The following is a 21,674-nucleotide window of genomic DNA, read 5'->3' on the forward strand; positions in this document are numbered from 1 at the left end:
CATAAACTTTAAACCGTGAGATTGCACAAAACACGTTAACTTTTGGTGAATTGCGAATTTGCTCCACGAATGCGTGAGGATTCTCTACCGCCCAGATTTGCACATTGTGTCTGTTCACTTCACCATTAAGAAAACATGTTGCTTCATCACTGAAAACAAGTTTCGCACTGAACGCATCCTCTTCCATGAGCTGTTGCAACCGCGCCGAAAATTCAAAGCGTTTGACTGTGTCATCGGGTGTCAGGGCTTGTAGCAATTGTAAACGGTAAGGCTTCTGCTTTAGCCTTTTCCGTAAGATTTTCCAAACCGTCGGCTGTGGTACGTTTAGCTCCCTGCTTGCTTTATTCGTCGCGTGAAACTTGCCTGCACGCATTCAACCGTTTCTTCGCTCACTGCAGGCTGACCCGTTGATTTCCCCTTGCAGAGGCATCCAGAAGCTTTAAACTGTGCATACCATCGCCGAATGGAGTTAGCAGTTGGTGGATCTTTGTTGAACTTCGTCCTGAAGTGTCGTTGCACTGTTATGACTGACTGATGTGAGTGCATTTCAAGCACGACATACGCTTTCTCGGCTCCTGTCGCCATTTTGTCTCACCGCGCTCTCGAGCGCTCTGGTGGCAGAAACCTGAAGTGTGGCTTCAGCCAAACAAAGCTTTATGAGTTTTTCTACGTATCTGTAGTGTGTCGTGACCATATGTCAATGAATGGAGCTACAGTGAATTTATGAAATCACTTCAATCATTTGTAATAGCCCTGTATATGATTCTTTCCTGCTGATCCATATGTTCCATCTCTCTCAGTATTGCTGTCATATTTAATGAAATCTTTTTCTCACTTTGCACTGCTCATTTGCATTTGTAATGTGAGCACATGGATTAAGAAGAAACAGAAGAGAGATTAAAGTAATGAGAAGTAGGACAAATGAGAATAGACTGAAATTCAATATTGAAATTGGAGATCACAAAGTAGACAAAGTTAAGAAATTCTACTACCTTGGAAGCAAAATAACCCATCATAGATGAAGCATGGAGGATGTAAAAAGCAGACTAGCACAGGAAAAAAGGGCATTCCTGACCAAGAGAAATTTACCAGTCTCAAACATATGCCTTAATTTGAGGAAGAAATTTTTAAGAATGTGCATTTGTAGCACAGCTTTGCCTAGTAGTGCATTATGGACTGTGGGGAAGCTTATGTAAGAGAATCAAAGACTTTGCAATGTGGTGCTACAGAAGGATGTTGAAAATTAGGTGGACTGATAGGGCAAGGAACAAGGAGGTTCTCCACAGAATTGACAGAGAAAGGAAAATATGGAAAACACTGACAAAGAGAAGCCACAATGATAGGACATGTGTTAATACATTAAGGCATAACTTCCATGGTACTAGAGGGAGCTGACCGAGCGAGGTGGCGCAGTGGTCAGCACACTGGACTCACATTCGGGAGGACGACGGTTCAATCCCGTCTCCGGCCATCCTGATTTAGGTTTTCCGTGATTTCCCTAAATCGCTTCAGGCAAATGCCGGGATGGTTCCTTTGAAAGGGCACGGCCGATTTCCTTCCCCATCCTTCCCTCACCCGAGCTTGCGCTCCGTCTCTAATGACCTCGTTGTCGACGGGACGTTAAACACTAATCTCCTCCTCTCCTCCACTAGAGGGAGTTGTAGTGGGTGAAAACTACAAAGGAAGACAGAGATTGGAATAAATGCAACGAATAATTGTTGACGTAAGTTGCAAGTGCTACTCTGAGTTAAACATTGTGGCATAGGAGAGGAATTTGTAGCAAGCCAAATCAAGCCAGTCAGAAGACTAGTGATTCAGAGTTGTGAGTTGTTCAAGATATTTAGTAAGAGGCTTAAACATTTGTTTGTGAGATTAGTCTCTCTCCAACTTTTGCACTATTAGCAATAGTATTTTCTGTTGAAATGCCTTACATGCCTCAATGACTTTTCATTTTGTTTACTAAATGAGCTCTTATCACCTAGTCTGTTAACATATTATGATGTGCTATAGCTTTCCAGCACTCTTTATCTGTATATTTAATATATATGTAAATATCTGAGAGCTACATACATTTACACTGTGTAGTGATTCATGTACAAACACTTTTTACAAAATGATCATGAGAAGTTCAGTACAGATTTGCCCGTATCATCTGCCTTTCAATTGTCATGTTTTATCAATAACAAAAAGTCTGTATTGCTTGTGGTTACTGCAATCTCCACTTATAGTTAGAAATTCATTGAACATCATGTCAGTTCCTAAGTGTGCTTGATAGGTACATTTTAAATTCATATTATCTTGTGGAAAACGACAATAAGTTTTGTGTTATGCTTTACCAGTGGTTTTTGGATCCTTGGATATGTTTGACTCAAATAAGAAACATCTACCCCAATGTGATGACCAAAATAAAAATACTTTTGTATGCACTTTTAGTTTTCCATTGTTTTATCACAAAAGATAAACACAGTATTCAGCTTTAAAATTTCTGGTGATGGACCAGCATCACTTTGACAGAATGTCTTTTATGTTACATCATAAATGCCTGACAATATCTCTTGTAATAGCTGGTACTTGGCTGACACAATGTTTTTGAAAATGTACATGTTCAAAGCAAAATTTTCCAGAATGTGTGAGCAATGACATGACATTGTCATTTTCTGATGAGCCAACAATTATGAGTCATATATTGTCAGGAAAAATTACGTCAGATCTAACAGTGTACGCACAAAAAAAGGTGTAAATACAAATCTCCAATTAATAGGCAGAGAGAGGAACATATTTAGGAAGAGGCAACAAAATTAGCAGTGGATACAAAATCAGACCCATTCATAGCACTGATGAAGAAAGTCTCACCCACAACAGTAGAAATCCGTGTAAACAAATGGGAAACACATTTCTTGGAAGTATTGGATAAACAGAAAAAAGATAAGGAATGTGAAATGGAAGTAATGGAGACCAGACACAACATTGACTTAACAGCAGCTACTGAACCCAGACAAGAAAGCAGTGGGTCCAGACAACATATACACAGAATACCTTGAAGACTCCATCAACAGCGCTATAGAGGACCTGATGAACAAGTGCCTGTAGACAGGAAAAATTCGTGAAAACTGGGAAACAGTAACAACAAAGTTTCTGTACAATGAGACGGGAGAAGGCATCCCCAGATTCATTCAGATGAGTGACACTAGAAAAGGCTTCCTACAAAATATTCAACAATGGACAACTTGATGCAGTCGAGGAAAAGATCCCAGCGTGCCAGTTCAACTTCCTGAAGGACAGGAGCATGGTACAGGCAGTGAAATACTTAAAGAACCAGACAGAAGCACACTGAGACTCAAAAGAGGGAAGTATAGTGTGCACAGTATATCATGGCCAGGAGATGTGCAAATGGCAGGGCACTTGTGGGCATAGTGGTAGTGGTGGGCAGGCACTGTAGGGGAAATTCTGAGTGACTTGCATGGTGGCCATTCAAAAAGATCTGGTGTCACCTCTGCTTTGGTTAGTATCTAAAAAGAATTTTACTGAAAATGCAGTGATTTATTTTCAGAGAATCATTACGAGTAGCGAATTTTGAGTAAAAACTACTCATTTCTGTGGTTGCCATGATAAAATTTGCTTATTTTGTCAAAACACAGTGGAGTTTACACAGTTTCACCTTACTAACATCTTGTGCAGACACAACTGCAAAAGAATTCTGAAAAAGCGGTTTCATAAGTTTATTAAGTGAGGAACTGAGGAAAAGTAAGGTTAGTACTTACAAAAAAGCACATTCTCTAAATGTGTAATGTCTTCACTTACGTTGTTCTAAAGTCCGTCGCATTTCTTGTTCCACCAGCTGTTGATGGCCCTTAAAAACTGCATTCTTTCATAGAAAAAGTCTGTGGTTAGTGGAATAACATGGTAGATAATAAAGTCTTGTGTAATAACCATATGGCGAAATATTATCCTCTTTGCATGCTATCATTTGCCAAACTCTCATTTGGATATCTCAAACCATTTATGAAATATGAGGAATGTTTCAGATATTTCACTCTGGCTTTATCGCTAGTGCAGCACAATTGCAAATGAATGTGCTATGTCAGATCAATTTTCTCAAGATTAGTGATGGATAGAGACCTCTGTCCAATTCTAAAGAAAAATTCAGTATGTTAGCTAAATTTCATATGCTGCAACACATTATGTAATATGCACCAAATGCAAAATCATAGCAACCTCTACTTTTCATTGTAAGCCTTTTTGAATTTTGCACTATGTCTTACTTCCACATAAATGTCACAGTAACTATTACCATTAATGAAATGGTGGGCACTCCATCATAAACCTGACATGTAAAGCTGTAACTAAAGCAAAGATAATTTTTTGTACCAAATAGTTTCTGTAAAATCATTTAAGAAAGATTTTAGGGTGTGTGCCTCAATTTTGTCATAACTGACTGGGTGAAATGTTTCAGACACTATCACTTCCAAACAAACCAATGAACTTGTCCAGTGCTTTGGGTGAAAACTGGTCACTGTGCATCAGCCACCGTATCCTGTGTCTTTGCAGATCAACTCAGTAAACAGAAGAAAATTTAGAGACAAACTGATATGAGTGACAAGAAAGGGAGACCCGCTAGTGAGAACATTCAAGCCATGCCTTCAGTGAAATCTGACTCAAATAAACAACAATGATGAAGTCTCTGAGAAAATTATACTAATGAGTGGAGTTCGCTAAGGAGACTCTATGAGTCTAATGCTGTTCAACATTTATATGGCATATGTGACAAACATAACAGAGGTAGACTCAAAAGAAGAAATGATTCTATACACAGATGACATGGTGATAGGATCAGTAGTAAGAGTTGTTATGCAGAAGTTATACAAAAACTAGAAACTTGTGCAAAATGAAATTACCTAGAAGTAAAACAAGAGAAGACAGTCGAAATGACATTCAGGAAGGGAGGAAAAACATAACCTGAAGACAGTATAACTCTATATTCGTACAGTGAACCACTGCAGATGGTATGGAAATACAAATACCTAGGAACTACAATACAGACAATAGCAATATTTTTGATATGTATATTTAGATAAGAGTAGCAGCAGCAGCCATCAAAGTCTCATACAGTATTCCAAACATAACCAATCTATAGATAAGCACAGTAATAACTCTATTCAAAGCAGCAGTGCTGCCAGCAATAATGTACTGAATAAAGATCATTAGGGAAAAACGTAAGGTTCGTAATATGAAATGAATGCAAAAGTCAAGGAGAAGCTCATGAAATGGATACTAGTAGTGGGAAAAACGGCACCATCCTGACTTGCATATTAACTCAGGAAAGAGGCTGTTTCAAAGAACACACAGATTGTAACACTGCCTACCTGCCATAGGATCATGTCAGGAAATGAATAACATTATGAACCAGAAAAAGACTGAGATAGATTTTGGGGGAAAAAAAAAACCCTCGCTACACGCACATTATAATGCACATGAAGGGAACAAAAACTATAACAGAATAAAAAAGTCTTGTATAAACTTGTATATTAATGTTCAATCTGAGAGCACTTTTTTCATTAATAAAAGAAACTAATGATCAAAGGGAGAACAAATGTGATCATACGCAAAGAATAAAGAAAATACACTCTTCGAGTAAAACATACTGCGAAAAGTACACTTTTTGTAGTGGTCTGGTTGGTATTATGTAATGATTCCACATGACAAGCAATTTGTCACTTCCAGTTTCTTTGTGCATTGCCTGTTGCTGCAGGTCATCAGGTTTAGAAACGTGATTAGACTGTTAGAGTCACAGGTTATGTTACTTGATTTTATATATTGTAAGCTTTTCACAGAAACACCAAAAAGAAAGTAAAAATGAAATAAAGCTAATGTTCCATTTCTGAAATGAGAACAGCAAAGAGAGAAATTATTTTTCATGTTGTGTAAAAGTATTCTGTCAATCAACCATGGAGGTCAATCTGATGTCCAACACATTAATGTAAAGAAACACTAACTAGCTATTTCAGGCAAAACTTTATTACAAATTATGATGTCTTTATTTACAGAACATGATAATAGTGGCATTATAAGTTATGATCAAAAGCATCTTGTTGTTCAGGAAGATTTGGTAGCTTTCATGTAATGAAACATCACCATTCCTTCAGGTTAATGGACTGCACTGATGGAATGATCAGAGAGCCGTTTGAGAAGAAATTTACCTGAATTTATATACATAGCCTGAAGCGGCGAGTGAAAATTTGTACCACATGTGACTTCATCATAGTAAATGTGCTGGCTCCATAAGCACTGCATCAAATTTGCAAGGATCGGAAAATGCAGAGAACATTTCAGTTATGGTGAACACTTCTAATCAGAAAAGTGTAAAACTGATACAAGTGCTTGTGGGTGTGTTCTAATGTGTGTGAATTCCTAAGGGACCAAGCTGCTGAGGTCATTGGTCCCTAGACTTAAACACTACTTAAACTAACTTATGCTAAGAACAACATACACACCCACACCCGAGGGAAGACTCGAACCTCCGGCAGATACGAGTGCTTGTTAGATATTTTGTGCCAAGTAAGGGCGTTTGAGTAAAGATGCCCGATGTTATAACAAATCTTATCTTGGAAGTTCTTAGTAAATTCCCTCTGAGTGTTAAAATTGTTGTGTTATGTGACAACAACTGCAAAAAAACCATTCAAGGTGCAGGAAGAAAGGGACAATACAATGTTTTTACAAGAATTAAACCTTTGCTGAAGAGCAACTGTAATAATATAGGTTGTTCAGCGCAAATAGTGAATAATGCAGTACAAACCAGGCCAGCAGGCATAGAAACCATTGTAAGAAACTTTTTCAGGTAGTCCACATTTGCACCAGTCATGTTGAAGAACTGAAAGACATATATGTCTACACATATGTCTATACTCTGCCATCCATTTTATGGTGGGTGATGGAATGTACTTTGTGTACCACTGTCACTTTGGCCTTTTCCTGTTACAGTTTTGTATGTTTCACAGAAAGATTGGTTGCTGGTAAGTTGCCGTGTGGGCTCAAATATCTTTCGAATTTTGTCGTCTTGGTCTTTTAGCAAGATATACTTAGGGAAAAGCAATATATTGATTGACTCTTCCAGGACATAATTTTAACAGTAGACCATACCATGATGCAGAACACCTCTCTTGCAGCGTCTGCCACTGTAATTGAGTAAACATCTCTGTGATGCTTTCACATGTAATAAATGAACCAATAACAAAATGTGCTCCATCAATCCTGTCTGGTACAGATCCCATACTGACATGATATACTGAAGTACTGGTTGAATGAATGTTTTGCAAGTCACTTTCTTCATTGATGGATTGCATTTCCTGAGGATTCTTCCAGTTAATCTCAGTCTGGCAACTGCCTAACCTGTGATTACTTTAAGTGATTGTTCCACTTTACATAACACTGCATGTGTACTCCTGGATATTTTATGGAAGTAACTGTTTCCAGTGATTGTGCTGTAATCATGTAGTCATATAATCATATAATATAGGGTATTTCTGTCTATATATTCACAACACATTACATTTATGTTGAGTGTCAATTACCACTCCTTGCACAAAGCTTTGGTCTTCTGCAGGTCTTCCTGCATTCTCCTACAGCTGGTGTCTTATCTACTGCTTTCCAGGTCTCGTGGATAACAGACCAAGCTGGGTTTCACAGGATCATTGGTTTTGAAACCCTTGTTCATTTGTTCATTCCTAATTGTGTAGTTTTTTGGTCTCCAAAAATATCATCATATACAAGCATAAAATAAGTTCCAGAATTCTACAACAGACCAAAATCAGAGATTTAGATCTATAGTTCAGTGTGTTAGTTCAACAACAGTTCTTAAAAACAGAATGGCATGTGCTTTTTTACAATCATTAGGAATTGTTTGCTCCTCTAGAGAACTGTAGTACATTGTTGCTAGATTAGGAGCAACTTCTTTCGCATGCTATGTGTAGAACTGTAATGATATCCCATCAGGTCCAGTGGCCTTTCCTCTGTTGAATGATTTCAGTTGTCCTTGGCCACTTTTTTTTCTTGTATCCTTCATTCTGTCATTTGTGCAATGGTTTAAGGGAGGAACTTTAGTGCTGTCTTCATCTGTGAAACTGTTTTTGAAAAAATTGTTGAGTATTTCAGCCTTTTCTGTGTCAACCTCTGTTTCAGTGCCATTATGGCCACAGGATGTCTGCATAGATGGATTTAATCTATTTACTGATTTAACATATGGCCATAGTTCTTAGGATTTTCTGTCAAGAGTTTTGCAAGTTTTCTGAAGTGAAATATAGTCAGGTGATTGTTATTGTTAAAAGCAGATGATTTTCCTAGGACCACTTGTTAACAGAAGTAGTGGTATTTATGAGGGAGTAAAATCTTATTTTTCCTCCTCAAGAAAAGTGTCCAACAATCTTAAAATCATTCTTTAGGAACCTTCAGCCTCTGCTTTGGCTCTATTTTATTCAGAACCAGTTGAAAATGCTTTCATCACCAATAAAAACTATTGAAGCAGCAGATATGTCAGAAAATGAAGTTCTGGAGGAGTTAGAAATATTGATAAGGTAAGTGAAACAAAGGAACGAAGAAAATTTTCATACTATGAACATTCAGTCTTTGATAAGTGCATTGCAAGAAGATGACTTGCTGAAAGATTCGGATTTCTTGGGCATTTCAATTTTATTTTGTGCGACATTAATTGACTGTGTTGAAAAATGGGATTACCCACATCATGTGCTCAAACCATTTAATTGGGTTCAACACAAATATCCCCCTCTTTGGAAGTCAGTTCAGTAAAATCTTAAAACATTAGCAAAATTTAATGAAAATATTCTGAAAGAAATGTGTTAAATGTGTTTGTGAAATATGGTCTATCACTTTCAACTTCCTTGCATCTCAAGATACCTACAGCAAAAAATGCAGCTCATTACTACAATTCTGTTTGAAAATATCAGACTCATGATGATATACATTATTCTACAGAACAAACAAAAAAGATTTGACAGAAGCTATCCACTGTGAAATTTCCAGGTCAGTTGAGAGTGAGAAGTAAGTAAGCTACGTTAGTAGTAATCTTTGTTTGCTCTAGTTAAATACCTAATTATATTGAAGATAAATATTGTTTTCACATGCGACAACAATAAAACAATAAAGTATTCTCTCAATTAGTAATGTAAGTCATGCTCTTTCAAACACTCCTGGCAAAATGGAAATTGCATTGGAGGCTGCCATCATGTGTGCTATTAGCTCTTCATTAGTCTCAATTGGTGTTTCATAGACAATGGATTTCAGGTGGCCCCAGAAGAGGAAAACAGTGGGTGTCAAGTTGAGGGAATGTGCAGGCCATGACACTGGCCCACCACACCCTTTCCAGTTCTCACAAAAGGTTTCATACAAATGCATTTGCACTGTGTGCAGGTGCACCATCATGTTTGTTGCGCATTCGCTGTCACACATTGAGTGAAACATGTTTCAACAATTCTAGCAGAGTTTCTCATGAAAAGATTAAGCATCTTTGCATTCAGTCACTGGGCGAACAAGTGTGGACCGACGAGATTATCACGTAGCAAGCCTGCCCAAATGTTGACAACAAAGTGATCTTGGTGACCACGAATGAAGGCAGTGTGCAGATTTTCCTGTGCCCACACATGTTGAATGTGGCTGTTGAAGATATCCTCTCATGTAAAGGATGCCTCATCCACAAAAGGTACATAGTTTGGAAAGTCTGGTTGAATGGCACACTCTTGCAAAAATCACTGGCAGAATTCTATTCAAGATGAAAAATCATCTGGGTTGGGGACTAGAAGGGGTGCAAATCATCTTCATGCCACACACCAGATTATGGAATGGCTTACACCCATTTCCCATGCAACACACTGTGAGCTTGTTGAGGCTGTTTTCCATAAGTGCTAACACCACCTCTTCAAGCCATGGTGTGTGCACTGTGCATTAACAATGGTGTTCATCAGGCCTTTTCACTTGTAACACACAATGAAACACCTGGTTTTGAAATAGACCTTAAATATACACGTGCCATTATGAGAAGATGCCAGTTGAAAATGTACCTCAAGTAAACCTGTCTCTTGTAGGGACCTGTGGATGGGAGTAAATGTGTGTGGACCTGACACTCAACAATTCAGAAACCACCAAATATACAAATGTTGGGCAGTGTGAGCATTTCAGATCCACTGCCTCATAAGCACAGTGCATATCTGCCCATTCTTCCTAAGAATAGCACTCCCTTTCCTGTCTGCTCCACACAGTAACAAACACAAGAGTGTCCCCATTTGATGGAAATCTGATGCAGGGCTAACCTGCTGCCCCCTTTGCAAGACCTGTCAAACAGGCATTTGCACAGCTAAAAGCAATGCATTCATATCCCAGTAAGAAGCAGAAAACCCATAGTGTTGTCCTCCCTGTAATATCTACAACTATGTTGATCACAGCATTTGCAAATAAAGGCCATAAAACTTCAAACCAATGTCTCTTTTGCCTCGATGTCAAAAATATATTGAAATTGTTGCACTGCAGACCTGCTACCTTGATGGCACAGAAGGCATGTTATGTGCATACCCTCTCAGTGATGCATGGCGCTGTGCTATGTGAAACATACTTGTTATGACCCGCTCTACTAGCTCTCTCATTTTCCACATAATTTCTGGTACACCATGCTTGTGTGCCATGGCAGCCAATCAGATTTCTCACGAAACTGGTATCCATTGCACCATCTGTTGTTGGCACCTCATTGCACTTTCTTATATCATCCATCAGCTAATGCATTCTCTCTCAATTATTAAGTAACACTTGAGATTGGATATTGTGACTCACAATACCAGAAATGTTGCTACACCTTGCTTAGCCAAGGTCTGCTTCTTCATTTCATTTAATTGTACAGTGGGTATCAATTCACATAAATACCAAAAAGTGTCTGTTTTTTCTCCAGGGAGAAAATTACTCCCAGTTCACTTAATATTTTTCAAGTTAATAAACTTTTGTACTGCAGGTACTAAATTAAAATACTTTCTCAAAATACAAAAAAGACATTTCTTGAATAACATAATTTTGCCTGTATTCTCAAAAATAGATATTACAAGCATTACATCTTCAATATCCCTGGCCTACCTTTAAATATTGGGGATATTCAGCAAGTGCTACTACATGTTTTTTTTCTCAGTCAATTTCAATCGAAAAATGCGAAATTTGTTGTGGGACATCGTGGAATATTCCCACTTCAGCCCCTACAGTTACATGATGTTCAGATAGGTGAAGGCACTATATGTTCAAAATGACGTCTGTAATAGAAGTGCATTCCAAGCAGAGAGCTGTTATTGAGTTTCCTTTGGCAGAAAACCAGAGAACTGCAGAAATTCATAGGTGCTTGCAGAATGTCTACATAGAGCTGGAAGTGAACAAAAGCATGGAGAGTCACCGGGGGAGGCGAGGCATCTGTGGTCGTTGCAAGACGGTTATGGAGACCTGTCCAGTCTTGCACATGCTGACCAGCTGCACACAGCAGTGACTCTTGAAATGTTGGAACGTGCACAGACTCTTGTTTGACGTGATGGAAGGATCACAATGAAACACCTCGCTGCACAGCTGGATTACTCTGTTGTCTGCCAGTTGGGGTGCCCACTGGTTCCTCGCTGCCTAACAGGAAACCATAAAGAGCAATGGATGCACTCTGTGGGAATCAGTACATGGATGATGGGGAGGTTACTGATGCAGCACGATTTTGAGTCTGATGTGGACCATTAGAGTGGTACTGAGCAGTCATACAGACACTGCCAGTAAGGTTTTGTAGCTTAAAGATTGGGGAATGATATGTTGTATTGGAATCCTCAGCAAAACCAACCTGCTTTCAGAAAAGAATATTGTGTGGGTAGTATTGACATGGAGTGCAGAGGCTACATGTTCAGATGGCACAGCTTAGAAGCAGGAAGGGGGGGCAGGAGGTGGATAGTGACAGAGGGGATTGGATGAGGAGGATGGTGAAAGGGAGAGAGAGAGAGAGAGAGAGAGAGAGAGAGAGAGAGAGAGAGAGAGAGAGAGGTGGGGGAGGATGAGATGGACAGAGAGAGAGGGGAGGGGGAGATGCAAAGGCAGGTGGAAAAGGAAGAGTGGGTGGAAGAAATGGACAGAGAGAGGGGGAGGAAGATATTGACAGAGAGAGGGAGGAGGAAGATATGTGGTCATAAAGAGGTGTTGGAGGAGATAGAGAGGGTGGGTAAGAGAAGATGGATGGATAGAGGTGGGAGGATGAGGAGGATACAGAGATGAGGACGAAGAGGTGTGTGCAATATATGTGTTGAACATGTGCGTGAATAAAGCCATGTCTAGTGTGTGTGTGTGTGTGTGTGTGTGTGTGTGTGTGTGTGTGTGTGTGTAAAATAGGATGTATGTTTCTGTGTGTATGTCCAACTTCTATCATCTTTAACCAAATTCGGCACACATACTACTTTCTATCTGGAGGTTAGAGCCTCTGACATAGAAGCAGAAATGCAAGTGAAAAGGGTTTTGAACACCTCTCTGTCATCTAGGATGCCAAGCAGAACAGGCATGTTGTGCAGGTAGTGTTGATGGGAGCTGCTGGTGCTACAGACATGGATAGTCATAGCTGAGCAGAGATAAGGTGAAGAAGGAGATGGGTAGCGAGAGGAAGCAGGATAAGATGGACAGACAATTAGGGGTGGGAGTAGAATGTGTACAGAGAGAGGGGGGTGGACAGTGAGAAGGGGTAGGACACAGACAGGAGGGACTGGAAGATGGACAGAGAGGAAAAGGAGAGGACACGATGATCAGAGAGATGTGAGATTAGGAGGAGGTGTAGGAGACAGGTGGAAGACAGAGAGAGGTAGGGATTAGGTGGAAGAGGAAGAGGAGACAGGAGGAATTGGTTGTGAGGGGTGACGGACAAAGAGGGGGAGGAGGAAATGACAAATAATGAGAGACAGGGAGGAGATGGACCGAGAGAGAGAGTGGAGGAGACAGACAAAGATGAGAGGAGCAGGAGGCTATGGATAGTGATACAGGAGGAGGAGACAGAGAGAGAGGCAGGAGGAGACTGAAAAAGGCAGGAGGAGGAGGAGAAGAGGGATAGAGAAAGGGTGAAGGAAGAAATTGAAAGAGTGAGGGAGAAGAGGAGATGGACAGAGAGAGGGAGGAGAAGGGAATGTGTGCACTGCATGTGCTGTCTGCATCTGCAGAGAAAGCTATGGGTAAAAGGCTAGTGGTATTACTACAGCAATCCAAGTGCTTTATTTGACAAGATATTATTGGAGGTGCTATGCCATTGCCTTCCTACGACCTTTGAAGTGACTTAGCCAGCCAGTTATCGGAATTCCTACAGTGAGAGTCAGCATTATTTCCATCAACAAACGTTTCCATAGATGAATGGAGTGATAAGTGACAGATAAAAAATCTAGGACTGACCGAGGATCAAACCTGAGATGTCTGTGATCTCAGTTTATAAATGAGCCACCAGACCAAAGCATTATTTCCATCAACAAACGTTTCCATAGATGAATGGAGTGATAAGTGACAGATAAAAAACCTGTATATGTGTATGTGTGTACATCTGGCGTCTCCTCCTAAACCACTGTGTAGATTTCAACGAAATTTGGTACATATTATACTTGCTATCTGGAAATCAGCACTGTGGCACTGTGAGGATTAGAACCTCCCAGTTCCCATACAAGTGGAGACACAGGTGAAATTTTCTGCATACCCTGACAGCTAGGAGTCCTGCACAATAGAAATGTTGTATAGATAGAATCAGCATGCACTACAGGAGCTTCATGTCCAGATGTACATGACTGACCAGAGAGAAATGAGTTAGGAGGAAATGGATTGTGAGAGTGGGGAGGATGAGATAGAGGGAAGGAGGAGATGGAGAGTGGAGAGGAGGAGGTTAACAGTGAGAGGGGGGAAGATGAGATTGGCAGAGTTAGGGGAGATGTATGCAGAGAGGTAGGGAATAGGACATAGACAGAGAGCCAGTGGAGGGGGAGATGGGCAGAGAGACAGAGTGGAGGATATGGACAGATATCTGGTACATATATTAAGTGGATCATGGATACATATACTGTGGCAACAATTCACCCCATTATTGATACAGCATAAGGAAAATCTTGACAGCTGGGATCACACTGGACACCTTTCATTGGCAAAGTGCCATTGACTACAAAATCAAAATGATATCCATGAAAACCAGCAATACAAAGGTCTCTCCTTAGAAATATCAATACAGCATATTGCTTGCTCTAGGATGGGCTCACCCCAAAATTTATATATCCAAGCAGCTGTAGACATAAAGAAAAACATCATGTACCATTAGCTCTTGAGTTAAATAAATATTACAGTCAACGGTGTGTACTGCACACTACTTTCCTTACTATGGATGATGTACCTATAGATATGCTCTTCAGTTTGCATAATTCTCTCTGTGAATGGTTCGTAATGCTAGGCTGTGAGCTTGATTACATGGGGAATGCCATTTTGTAGGTAAGGCACTGAAAAGACAGTTCACATTATTTCACTGACAATCACAGGGGGGGAATAGACTCTCCACATCTCTTGCACAGAGTGACAGGATGAGGAACAGGTGGGCATAGAGAGGGTGGAGATGTGTGCAATAAATCTGTTGAAGGCATATGCTGATGAAGCCATGGGGAAAAAGTTAGTCTTCGATAAATGTTGATGGTGTCCCGATGTCTGGATGTTCCTTGCCCTCAGACCGAATTTGAAACTGCTGCCACTGTGCACATTAATACGTTTTATCCCCCAGTTTTGCCCTAATTTTGTCACTACGCAACATTTTTCCACATTGCCCTAACCTTATTGCATAGTTTGATGAAATAAAAAACATGTGCATGGACAGCCCATACAGGCATATGGCCACATATAGTGTAGCATTTCTTGAGGAGTAAGAAGACATGTCATCAGTGACTGATACTAACTTACTGAGTTAAGACTCTTTCCCTATTGTATGTTGTAAGTTGTCTCCATGAATAGACTGTGAACAGATCCTTGGGGTATGCCATTGCCCACTATTCGTAGACCCTAGATACCTATTCTGACATGGATAGTTCGTTCATTGAGTAGGATCGACACCAGTAAACCCCTGCTTCTTGAATGAATTGAGCTCCCGTGTATAAAACAGCTTCAGACAGCGGATTACTTTATAGATGTTGTGATTGACTGAATCTTGTCTTGACGATCCCTATGGGAGCAATGTGTAGGGAGGGGGTATATTCCTAGAATTATCAAGTCATCATTTAAAGCCGGTTCTTGAAACCTTCTTAAACCTGTGGATCGCACAAACTTGAGCAGTAGGAGAGGCTGCATGAGTCATTTGTAAGCAATCTCCTTTCTAGATTGCAGTGCCGTTATAGTGTACTAATAAACCGCAATCTGCTGTGATGTTAAGAGGGTACGCGAGAAAAAGCTTAGGAAAAGTTTGAAATTGTGCTTAGTCTATGAGATCGTTCCACTTCATGTCATTACTAAGAGTTACTCCCAGCTATTTCTATTAGTTTACCGATTCTAACTGTGACTTACTGATATTGTATTCATAAATTATTTTTTTTTTTTTTCGCTTTGTGAAGCGCACAAATTGCCAGTCTTTGCATGTCAGCTCTCTTGAAATATATGCCGTATAATGTTATAGTTTTGCATGTACATTCAGTGGTATCTACGCAAACTGTGCTGTGAACGAAGTCTGAAAATAAAGTAATGAATTTGACGACTGGTTAACTATGTGAGATCTGCACTTGAACTTCCGCACAATCAAAGATGAGATGGAACTGCAAACAGATTTATTAACTTTCCACATTCGCTATTGTGTACAAGCGTTACTGTAAACAACAAGAGTCAGAGAATCTCTACAAAATACAAAGCAGTAAAATTCGGTAGGTGTTCTGATATTCTAAGAGTAAATGTGACGCGTTGCTGCTGGCGAATCACCGCGCCCCTAGCGGCGAAAACACTCGGTGTAAGGACGGCATTCTTCTGTCTTCATTTCGCACTTGCGCGCAAACTTCGACGCGTGTGACTATCGCACGCACCGACTGCGGCGTCATTGTGTAGTAGTCGCTACAAATTAAAATGTCATGCGTGATGCTCAAGTTTAACCACATGAAAAGTGAACATTTAGAAAGCGACAAATTTCTTTCATAATTTTGTGGGAGGTGTCACCGAGAAAATGTTTCACGTAGGTTTGGAATTATGGTTAACGTTTGCTGGCAGTTGGTAAGTGCTCTCATTCTCAAATACTGGAAGAATAAAGTCAAGATATTTGCACGCTCGGAGTTACGCTGCCCACAACGAACACACACTTTGTTCAAATTTTAACATAAAATTAAACCTCTTAATGAGTAGATTACGATAGCATTATAATTTTTTTTAATTCGGTCAATAGTTTCGTAAAATATTGAGAAAACATAAAACAGCAAACAGCTTATTTTTCTCTCTCCATATTGCAGATGGCATGCTAATCTGGCTTAACAACAAGTCAAGGGCATCTTTTTTTTTAAATATCGGGATTCTATAATCTTCAAAATTTGTTTTTCCTTCTTCACTTGCCCCTTCTGATACAGTTTCTGTCGCTGTTTGTACTTCAAATGATAGGCACTTTCCTTGTCCTGTAACAGTTTTGCATGAAGTCTTGCGATCTGCACATTTTGATACACCACACGCTTTTCTACACATAACTGCACTTAATTTTACCACTTCATCGTCAAAGCAGGTCTGTGTTGACGATTCAGACGAATCTGGCACTGATATATGGAGAGTAAAACTGGCTGCTTCTGTGCCATAGGAGTGTTTTACAGCTTTAGACGGATTGTCGAACCTTTGTGGCAATTTCCTCTACTTCGTCAGTTGAGGTGGCTTATTTGGAATGTCAAACAATGTGATTAACTGCATTCGACGCGAGTTTATTATTGTCTGCATTCATGAACTAGTTTTGTTCGACATGTAGCGGACAAAACTTAACATTATTATAAAGGTAAACAAGGTCTGCTATTCACTATCCATTTTCTGCTCCTTAAACGGAACATCAATATACATGTAGTTTGCAAGCGAATTCTGACGATACAGTTTAGTAATATGGTATATACCTCTCAGGATCCTTAGGAAACCTAAAAGACAGATATACTATCTTTCTCTTGTCATTGCTGCAATTTATTGCGCTACGCTACGTTCTCATTTGTAAAAACCATTGTACAAACCAAATTAAATAGCTACTATTCGCTTTCGTTTTAACGATCGCGCCAAACTCAACAGTTTAACTTACTGGCCGATTGGCGCGCTGACGGAGCAGTAGGCAATAAATTCGAAGCGAAGTGTCGCGACTGTCATGGTAGACTGTGGTATAACTGTGTGAGAAATTCCCGCACTTGAACTTCCTTAAAATCAAAGATGAGATGGAACTTCAAACAGATTTATTAACTTTCCACATTCTCAGTTGTGTACAAGCGTTACTATAAACAACAAGAGTCACAGAATCTCTACAAAAAACAGAGTAAATATCGGTAGTTGCACTGCTATTCTAAGAGCAAATGTGGCGCGTCGCTACCGCGCCCCTAGCGTCGAAAACACTCGGCGTAAGGACGGCATTCTTCTGTCTTTGTTGCGCACTTGCGCGCGAACTTCAACGCGAATGACTATCGCACGCGCCGACTGCGGTATCAGTGTGTAGTAGTCGCTACAAATTAAAATGTTATGCCCGATGCTCAAGTTTAACCACATGAACAGTGAACATTTAGAAAGCGACAAAATTCCTTTGTTTCATAATTTTGTGGAAGGTATCACAGAGAAAGTGTTTCACGTAGGTTTGGAATTATGGTTAAAGTTTGCTGGCAGTTGGTAAGTGCTCTCATTCTCAGATACTGGAAGAATAAAGTCCAGATATTTGCACGCTTGGAGTTACGCTGCCCACGACAAACACACAGTTTCTAATCGTAATACTTTGTTCAACTTTTAACATAAAATTAAACATCTTAACGAGTACATTATGATACCGTTATAATTTTTTTAATTCGGTCAGTAGTTTCGTGAAATAGTGAGAATAAAACTTTTGTTGTCCCTGGAAGCCATTGTATAGGCAACCTGCAAGTGGAATTGGGTTCCAGGTTCTGGGATTGTCATTTAGTAATATAGATGTCTTTTGCAAAATGATATGGTGCTCGTGAATGTTGTACCTTGCTGTTGCATACATAGTTCCACGTAATCAGCGCGTACACAACTTTCCCAATAGAGCACGCCCCGCTAAGCACAACAGCGCAGGTGCAGCGCTCGTCCATCTCCACACTACGAGATGGCGCTGTCTTAGAGATGGACCAAATTCTGCTTCCACCAATCCGTGTATTAATATGTCTCGCAGCCAATGAGATTGCTGCTAACGTAGAACCTTTTCTCCTCGCGGATGACACTTGCGCAGTGATACCTGAACGTGCGAGGTATTATAACGAGTGTACAGACCTCCGATTAGTCAGTCTGCATTAGTCTGTACCAGTCTATAGTCCAGTTTCAGTCTGCGCCTAATAAGATTATCATATTCCTGTACATAACCATGAAGAAAAATGTATAGACTCTTTGTCAAGTATCAGAGATATGTGAGAATAAGATTAACCTTTCCAAGACCAAAGGAACTTCAGATTGTAAATTGTAAATGGCATCCAGAATCAAGTTAAGTAAGGTTTATGATCATTATTATTTTAATAAATGTGTGTGAAAATTAATCAAGTTCTGTTTAAAGTTGGTCACCGTCAATCTGCTACTCTAAGCGTGCAAGTGGCATTTCTATAGTCTGACCTAACGGCAGAAGATAAAAACGCCACGATAAGACCACGAGACATATTGCTGACACTTGCCTACTTCGTTAGAGCGACAAGTCAAATAATCTGATGGTGTGTGTACCAAAGGTCTTAAAGTACGCACACCACACTTGCTTAACAGAATACTTATCTGTGCGTTAGCGTATGCTTTTAAAATACTCGAGAAGAGGACAGCTGCACATTTGCAGTCACCGAAGCCAATTTATACTGAAAAGACTACTGCAGACATATTTTCCATACAGCTTCTGCCAAGCACTGTTTTATTAACAGAGAATGGCTTTTATCAATCGCTTGTATTTCTGAGTGAAGGATTTGGTGATATTTATGCCAATCTGCCTATTTCCGCATTCCAGATTGCTTCATTGGAAAAATATGTCTGCTCATTATTCAAACAATAGATAGTCATAGTTTCGGGTAACTGGCTAGACTTTGCCAAGGATGGGTGCCTTGAGTGCCTAAGCGATGCACATAGCCATACCATAGGTGCAATCACAATGGAGGGCCCACACAAACGTGATTTCTTAAGACAGACGTCAGGCTTTTCAGTAATTATATTGGCAACAATCCGGATGATTGACTGATCTGATCTTTCAATGTTAGCCAACATGGCCTTGTTGTGCTGCCACTGCAAACAGCTGAAAACTAGAGAAAACTGCAGCCGTCACTAGTCCTGAGGGCGTGCAGCCGTTGTGTATGAAGACAACAACAGGCTGGATGATTGGTTGATCTGGCCTTTTAATGTTAGTCAACAAGGCCTTGCTGTGCTGGCACTGTGAATGGCTGAAAGCAAGGGAAAACTACAGCTTTTATTACTCCTGAGGGCATGCAGCTCTTCTAAATGGTAAAATGATGATGGAATCCTCTTGAACATAATATTCTGGAGGTAAAATGGCCCTCCTCTCGGATCTCTGGGCGAGGACTACATAGGAGAATATCACCAGAAAAAAACAAAACTGGCATTCTACTGATCACCTAGCGGAATGTTGTATCTTTTAACCAGGTAGGAAGGTTAGAGAATTTAAAAATGGAGGTAGAGAGGTTGAAGTTATTGGGAATTAGTGAAGTGCGATCGTAGGAAGAATAGGATTTCTGATAAAGGGAATACAGAGTTTTAAACACATGGTGTCCCAATCGAAAGAGGCCCCACATACAAACATTTGCTTAAGTTACACTTAACAGCTTTGCATAAAAATCAGGAAATGAAATTAAATGAACACAGCATACCTTGTGCAAAGGGAAATAAAAGTGAATCACGAAAGGTGCTGGAAGTGACCTCCCGTGACTTGTAAACACAGTTGAACACGACACTGCAGATTCTCGAATGTTGCTGCCAGAACCTGTGGTGTCTCTGCCTGTATTTCACAGATGGTGTTCCCTAATAAATCTTCCGAACTCTGTGGTATATTTCTGCAGATCTCGCCTTTTAGGCCACCACAGAGGAAAAATTCAGTTCATGTTAAATCAGGTGACCTTGGGGGGCGGGGGACACAGTTCTTTCGAAATCAATCTGGTGGGGAAAAGCGATTCGACCTCAGCCATGGTCACTCGAGACATGTGGCATGTGGCGCCATCCTGTTCGTACTAGCCGAGGGTAAGTTCTTCATCGTCCAACTGGTTCACAAATTTCCAAAACATTTCAATGTAAACTGCACTTCTGACAGTACACTTAAAAAAAAAAAGGATCCGATAGTGTGACGCTGTGATGTTGCAGAGGACACGCCAATCTTTTATGAATGCAGGGGTTGCTCGATCAGCGCATGTGGATTTTCATTACACCATAAACGTGTATTCTGAGAATTTGCATAACCAGAGAGGTGGAACCATGCCTCATCATTAAACCACGTGTACTGCAATATTCCTGGTCCATGAGCAATACAAGGGGTGTTTGAAGAGTCTGTGTAAAAATAAAAACTACTTACTTGTTTGAGGTAAACCTTTTTTTATTTTTCGACATAGTCTCCTTTTGGACTTACGTACTTCATCCAACACTGTTCTAATTTGTTGATCCTTTCCAAGTCTGCAAAATAGCTATTAGTTGCTGCAATCACCTCCTCGTTTGAATAAAATCTTTGTCCCACCTGCCATTTCTTCAAATTGGGGAACAAATAGTAGTCCGAGGGAGCCAAGTCTGGAGAATAGGGGGGATGTGAAACGAGTTCGAATCCTATTTCCATTAATTTTGCTGCTGAGGCGTGCTGGTGCATTTTCGTGATGGAAAAGGACTTTTATGTGGTCCAATCACCGGTGTTTTTCTTGCATCTCGGTTTTCAAACGGTCTAATAACGATGAATAATATGCACCTGTAATAGCTTTACCCTTTTTCAGATAGTCGATGAGGATTATCCCTTGCGAATCCCAAAAGACAGTCGCCATAACCTTTCCGGCCAAAGGAATAGTCTTCGCCTTTTATGGTGCAGATTCTCCCTTGGTAACCCATTGTTTAAATTATTGTTTGGTCTCAGGAGTATAGTAATGTATCCATGTTTCATCCACAGTGACGAAACGACGCTGCGGATCCTTCCTGAACAGCCGCAAACAATCCTTGCAACACTTCACACGATTCCGTTTTTGGTCAAGTGTGAGCAATCACGGAACCCATCTTGCGGATAGCTTTCTCATGTCCGAATGTTTATGCAAAACATTATGTACCCATTCATTCGAGATGCCCTCAGCACTAGCAATCTCACGCACCTTAACTCTTCTGTCATCCATCACCATATCATGGATTTTATCAATGATTTCTGGACTCATAACCTCCACAAGCCGTTCAGAATGTTCAGCATCACTTGTGCCCATATGGCCACTCCGAAAGTTTTGAAACCACTTATAAACTGATCT

The sequence above is a fragment of the Schistocerca cancellata genome, chromosome 2, assembly GCF_023864275.1.
Source record: "Schistocerca cancellata isolate TAMUIC-IGC-003103 chromosome 2, iqSchCanc2.1, whole genome shotgun sequence".
NCBI lineage: Eukaryota > Metazoa > Arthropoda > Insecta > Orthoptera > Acrididae > Schistocerca > Schistocerca cancellata.